Source organism: Trichechus manatus, unplaced genomic scaffold, assembly GCF_000243295.1.
Source record: "Trichechus manatus latirostris isolate Lorelei unplaced genomic scaffold, TriManLat1.0 scaffold00156, whole genome shotgun sequence".
NCBI classification, from domain to species: domain Eukaryota; kingdom Metazoa; phylum Chordata; class Mammalia; order Sirenia; family Trichechidae; genus Trichechus; species Trichechus manatus.
Genome location: NW_004444092.1, coordinates 6,473,030 through 6,479,282, shown reverse-complemented (window position 1 = coordinate 6,479,282; position 6,253 = coordinate 6,473,030). Strand labels below are relative to the sequence as shown.

Sequence of the window (6,253 nt, the reverse complement as noted above, 5' to 3'; positions counted from 1 at the left end):
TTCCACAGGAGAAATCTGCCAGTTATTGCTGGTTTTGTGTAGATGCTTGTCATTGAGTCATTATGTTCTAATTGCAAGGGACTGCTTACCACTTTTGAAAGCTGAGATCTAATGATCATATGTGGAAAATACTGCTGTCTCTTGAATAGTTGGAGAATGTCACAATACTATTTTTTAATATTCTGCTCAACCATACATGCCACATATTGATTTTCAATTTTCAATGTACTATGAGCCTACAAAAATATACTTGCTAAAAAAACTTACATCTTTCTTGGATGATTTGGAAGGCATCTTAGGATTTCACAGTGCCTCGGAATCATTATTTTGACATGTTAGTGTATAATTCTGTAGCTGCAGTAGATTGGACTGAAAGGAAGCCTGTTTCCTTTTAAGCTTCTAGACAAATGCCAAGAAATAGCTGAAATTAGCAGAAGCAGGCTTCTACTGTTGTCACCACTTGGAACCAGAAGGATCCACTGTGAAAAAACCTAAAAAAATCTGAAAAAGTTTAAAGTGGAAGTAAATATAATTTCTAGGAAGTTGTGGAAAATAAAAGAAAAGCAAAACTAAGCAGATAATCAGTGGATTATGCAAGGATTACGTGATAGAAAATCTTCTAAATTATTCTTTTATTCTTACTCTTTCCCATTCCCCCTCCAGAACCACTTTTCACATTGTGAAGGAATGATGTTAAGTTTTTACTTTCAAAGGTGGAACAAAGAAGACGAAATGAGATTAATCTGAGGGCATTACTAAATAAGATAAATTTGAAAAGAATAGACTTACAGTATATATAATTTAATACTAAATTAAATGGTACAGTGATGGCTTAAATAGAGTTTTTTGTTTTTTGTTTTAAACCTAAGAATATGTTGCCACCATCAACTTTATTTATACTGGTCAAGATGAATGCAGGCAGGATCTCTGAACAATAGTTTTCTGGGAAACTTTAAAAGAAAAAAAACTTTTTTTTTTTAACTTTAAAAATAGGAATTGGCTTAGCATTACAGTGCTTTTTTTAGGTTTCATTTTTTTATCTCAATTATCTGTGACTAAGGAAAGAGTCAGCATTTAATGATGGACACTTGAGTATTTCAGTCTGGTCTGCTGTATCTTCTTTGTAAAGTGATGGTAAAATGGAGTATAGAAATGCCCACTGTTCACAGAGCTTTCCTCGTCGAAGGTGATGGAGTATTCTCTTTGACAAGGACTTAGAACACTGCTTTAATAGGTAAACTAACACAGGGCTTGGGCTATTTCTTGCCTTTGATACAATGTTTGTCTTCATAAGTTTGAATTTTATGTACGTTGAGCCAGGAGTCTATTGCCTGGTCCTCGACAGGAGTACTTAAAGTGTTACACTGAGCTTAGTGGTAGAACTTTGCTATTGCATCTTTTAAAGATGATTTTATTTGGATGGTTTGTGACCGTCTGTTTTCCTCAGAGCAATTTTTCAGTAAAATTAACGAGACACATTAAATGTACAAACACCTCAAGGGGCAACAATCTGAGAACTTTTGTAAGCAAGATATTTGTTCAGCTCGGACTGAAATTTGACTACCACTCTATGAGATCAAAATAACTGAGGCTGGATATTATTTTAACTAAAAGGAGTATATTGGTAAGTCATTTATTTTGGTGAAAAGTTAATAAGACTGTTCATCTATTAATTAAATTGTAGGGATGCAAATGTAAGACTTGTTTTTATTTGAATGCTTTAGAATTGCTGACATACTCCAAGGTTACAAAGAGCTGGCTCTTGCTTGGCCAGCTCATCTCTATCCTCCATCCCTCAGGGAAGCCTTACCTGATCATCCTGTCTAAGGGAGCCTCCACAGTAACTCTCACTCTCATTATCCTGATTATTTGCTTCTTTATCAAAATATGATCCTCCTGTTGCTTTATGGATTCAATTTATCTCACGCCTGCTTTGTTCTTCACTGTACCGCTAATACCTAGCAAAGTGCATGACGCATGGGAAGGCTTATTAAATATTTGGTTTAATGAGTGAATGAATGACCTCTTCAAGAGTTCTGTGAGATGGACAAAAGTATCCCCAGTTTATAGAGAAGGAAACAGGGACAGAGAGGTTCAATGACTTGCCCCATAACTAAAAACAGAAAACCTAAATTCAAACTTAAACGTTTCTGACTGAATCTTTCTCCTGCCCTAATAAAGCTCCAGTTGGTTGACTTTTTAAGACCTTTGGGTAAATTCTACCTTAAAATTGTCATAATACCATTAGTCTTTGTGCAGGTGAATGTTTTCATATAGTAACGTTATATAGACTGCCCAGCACCTGAGAAAAATAAATGTTTGAATGAACTCATGTAGCACAGACATTCTAAGCAATGAAGGAGCAATTTCTTTGGCTTCTTTCTTTCCCCTAAAAATATTTAATCTTTTTAGTGACAGGTTTTATATTTCCAACTCAGACTTTTAAACCTACTATACACCCAGGGTGCTTCATGCTTACTCTAGTTACATCCCCCAAACCATGTAGGTTTTGCAATAATATGGAAAAAAAAATACCTCTACCATAATTTGCTACACTAACTTCACTACTAAATTGGGTAAAACTAAATTGAGATGAAAAGTATCATTATCTATTAAATAAACAAATGTATTTTTGAAGAAACTAAATCTTAAAGCCATAATGAATTTTAAAAATCTGGTTTTAAATTCTAGTTTTGTTTGTTTGTTTTATAGGTTATCCATTAAAAATCTGTTTAGTAATACAGAACATTTCATAAAGCAGCCAGGTATAATCAAATCAAATTTCATTAGCCTTCTGCCTTCTGGTAGCATTTTCACAGGTATATGAATATTCATTTTTCAGTGAATGTATAATGAAGTGACTCTTTCCCCCGCAAAGCTCAAAGGAATGACTGAGACATAATAATTACTGCTGCTCACCAAATATTTCGCTTTCCTTCTAGGCACGTGGTAAGATTTCCCTTGCCTGCCCTCCAGAAGTTGGGTGATCATGTGACTTCCTTTGGCAGTGAAATGTGAGCGGAATGCCACGTGTTACAAGCATAAAGCACAACTTGTGGCATTTCTTTTTCCTCCCGTAGTGATTATGGAAGTTCAGAGATGGGGCCTCCCTCAACCTGAACCTTGAGGATGACATGGAGCAAAGCTCCCCAGCCAACCTGTAATGAACACGTAGCATGAACAAGAAATAAACTCCAGAGTTTTAAGCCACTGAGAATTTTGTGTCATTTGTTCCACTAGCATGACCAAGTCTTTCTTGTCTGATGCACATATTATGAGACTTAAAAAACAAACAAACTTGCTGTTAGCTGTATTTCCTTCAGATAATATTCCCATGATAAAGTGATTGAGAAGGAAACATGGTGAGATGGCATCTTGATAGTGATGTGGATAAAAGAGCTTAACTCAGAGGTAACTAGACTTAGTTTCCACTCCACTGCCACCTACCTATGTTGAGCTTAGGTAATTCAATTAATATAATCTTTTTGTTTTGTGATTTTTTTCAGATTATAAAAGATAATGTTGGTCAATATAAACCAACATTAATATTTTATTTCTTAAATATTCTTTTTTTATTGTGTTTTAGGTGAAAGTTTGCAGCACAAATTTGTTTCTCATTCCAAAATTTATACACAAATTGTTTTGTGACATTGGTTGCAATCCCCACGATGTTGTCAGCACTCTCCCCCTTTTCCTTTCCACCGTGGGTTCCCCATGTCCATTTGTTCAGGTTTCCTGTCCCTTCCTGCCTTCTTAACTTTGCATTAGGGCAGGGGTTGCGCTTTGGTCTCATCTACTTGATTGAACTAAGAAGCACATTCCTCATGTGTGTTATTGTTTTAGAGGCCTATTTAATCTTTGGCTGAAAAGTGGGCTTGAGGAGTGGCTTCACTTCTGAGTTAGCAGGGTGTCTGGAGACCTTAGTATTGGAGGTTCCTCCAGTCTCTGTCAGATCAGTAAGTCTGGTGTTTTTTTGTGAATTTGAATTTTCTTCTACATTTTTTCCCTTTTCTCTCCAGAACCCTCTATTGTGATCCCTGTGAGAGCAGTCGGTGGTGATAGCTGGGCACCACCTATTTCTTCTGGGCTCAGGCTGGTGGAGGCTGTGGTTCATGTGGTCCGTAAGTCCTTTAGACTGATATTTTTTTGTGTCTTTGGTTTTCTTCATTCTCTTTTGCTCCAAAGTTGATGGGACCAACAGATGTATTTTAGATGGCTGCTTGAAAGCTTTTAAGACCCCAGACGGTACTCACCAAAGTAGGCTATAAAACATTTTCTTTATGAACTATGATATGCCAATTGACCTAGATGCCCCCGAGATCATGGTCCCTCAGCCCCAGTAGCTCAGTCCCTCAAGGTGTTTGGATGTGTCTAGGAAGCTTCTATGGCTTTGCCTTGGTTAAGCTGCACTGACTTCTCCTATATTGTGTGTTGTCTTTCCTTTCACCAAAGTTAACACTTGTCTACTATCTAGTTAGTGATTTTCGTTCCCCTTTCCTCCCCTCCCTTGTAACCATCAAAGATTGTTTTTTTCTGTGCGTAAACCTTTTCTTGAGTTTTTATAATAGTGGTCTCATACAGTATTTGTCCTTTTGTGATTGGCTTATTTCACTCAGCATAATGCCCTCATGTATCTTGTGAGATGTTTCATGGATTCATCATTCTTCTTTATTGTTGCATAGTATTCCATTGTGTGTATGTACCATAATTTGTTTATCTGTTCATCTGTTGATGGGCACTTAGGTTGTTTCCATCTTTTTGCTATTGTGAATAATACTGCAATGAACATGGATATGCTGTCTATTCCTGTGATGGCTCTTATGTCTGTAGGATATATTCTTAGGAGTGGGATTGCTGGATAGTATGGTATTTCTATTTTTAGCTTTTTTAAAGAGGCTTCATGTCGTTTTCCATAGTGACTGTACCATTTTACACTCTTACCAAGAGTGCATAAGAATTCCAGTCTTCCCACAGCCTCCCCAACATTTATTTTCTGTTTTTTTTTTTTTGGTTTGTGCCAGTACTGTCTGGGTGAGATGGAATCTCATTGTGGTTTTAATTTGCATTTCTCTAACGGCTAATGATCACAAGCGTTTCCTCATGTGTCTGCTAGCTGCCTGAAGGTCTTCTTTGGTGAAGTGTTTGTTTGTATCCTTTGCCCATTTTTTAACTGGATTATTTGTCTTTTTGTTGTTGATGAATTGAAGTATTCTATAGATTTTAGAGATTAGACTGTTGTCAGATATGTCAGGGCCAAAAATTTTTTCCAAGCCTGTACTTTCTCTTTTTATTCTTTTGGTGAAGTCTTTTGATGAATGTAGGTATTTAATTTTTAGGAGTTCCCAGTTATCTAGTTTATCTTCTTGTGTTTGTGCATTGTTAGTTATGGTTCGTATTGAATTTATGCAAGGTATTAGGGCCTCTAGTGTTGTCCTATTTTTTCTTCCGTGATCTTTATCAGTCTAAGTTTTATATTTAGGTCTTTGATCCATTTTGAGTTAGTATTTGTGTGTAGTGTGAGGTGTGGGTCCAGTTTCGTTTTTTTTTTTTTACAAATGGACATCCAGTTTTCCCAGCACCACTTGTTAAAATGACTTTCTTTTCCCACTTAATGGACTTTGGTCCTTTGTCAAAGATCAGCTGACCATAGGTGGATGGATTTACACCTGAGTTCTTGAATCTGGATTTATACCTGGGTTCCATGGGTCTATGTGTCTGTCGTTATTCCAGTACCAGGCTATTTTGATTACCATGGCTGTATAGTAGGTTCTGAGACCAGGTAGTCTGAGGCTTCCTACTTTGTTCTTTTTCTCCAGTAATGCTTTGTTTATCCAGGGCCCCTTTCCTTTTCATATAAAGTTGGTGATTAGTTTTTACATCTTGTTAAATAATGCAGTTAGTATTTGGATTGGGATTGAGTTATATCTGTAGATCTCTTCTGGTAGGATTGACATTTTCACAATGTTGAGTCTTCCTATCCATGAGCATGGTACGTTTTTCTATTTATGTCGATCTCTTTTGGTTTCTTACAATGGTGTTTTGTAGTTTCCTTTGTATAGGCCTTTCACATCCCTGGTTAGATTCATTACTAAGTATTTTGTCTTCTTAGGCTTTATAATAAATGGCACTGTTTCCTGATTTCCTTTTCGAAGTTCTCTTTGTTGGCGTATAGGAATCCAACTGATTTTTCTGTGTTAATCTTATATCCTGCTACTCTGCTGAATCTTTCTATTAGTTCTAGTAGTTTTCTTGT

The 6,253-nt window shown here is 36.4% G+C and overlaps 1 long non-coding RNA gene across 1 annotated transcript; it reads left to right on the top strand.

The window, feature by feature from the left end:
- The first annotated feature begins 1,077 nt into the window (after positions 1-1,077).
- On the top strand, positions 1,078-3,210 carry LOC111822309 (uncharacterized). Its single transcript, XR_002825600.1, has 2 exons — positions 1,078-1,234; positions 2,943-3,210. It is a non-coding gene; the product is annotated as an uncharacterized LOC111822309 (long non-coding RNA).
- Positions 3,211-6,253: the final 3,043 nt, after the last annotated feature.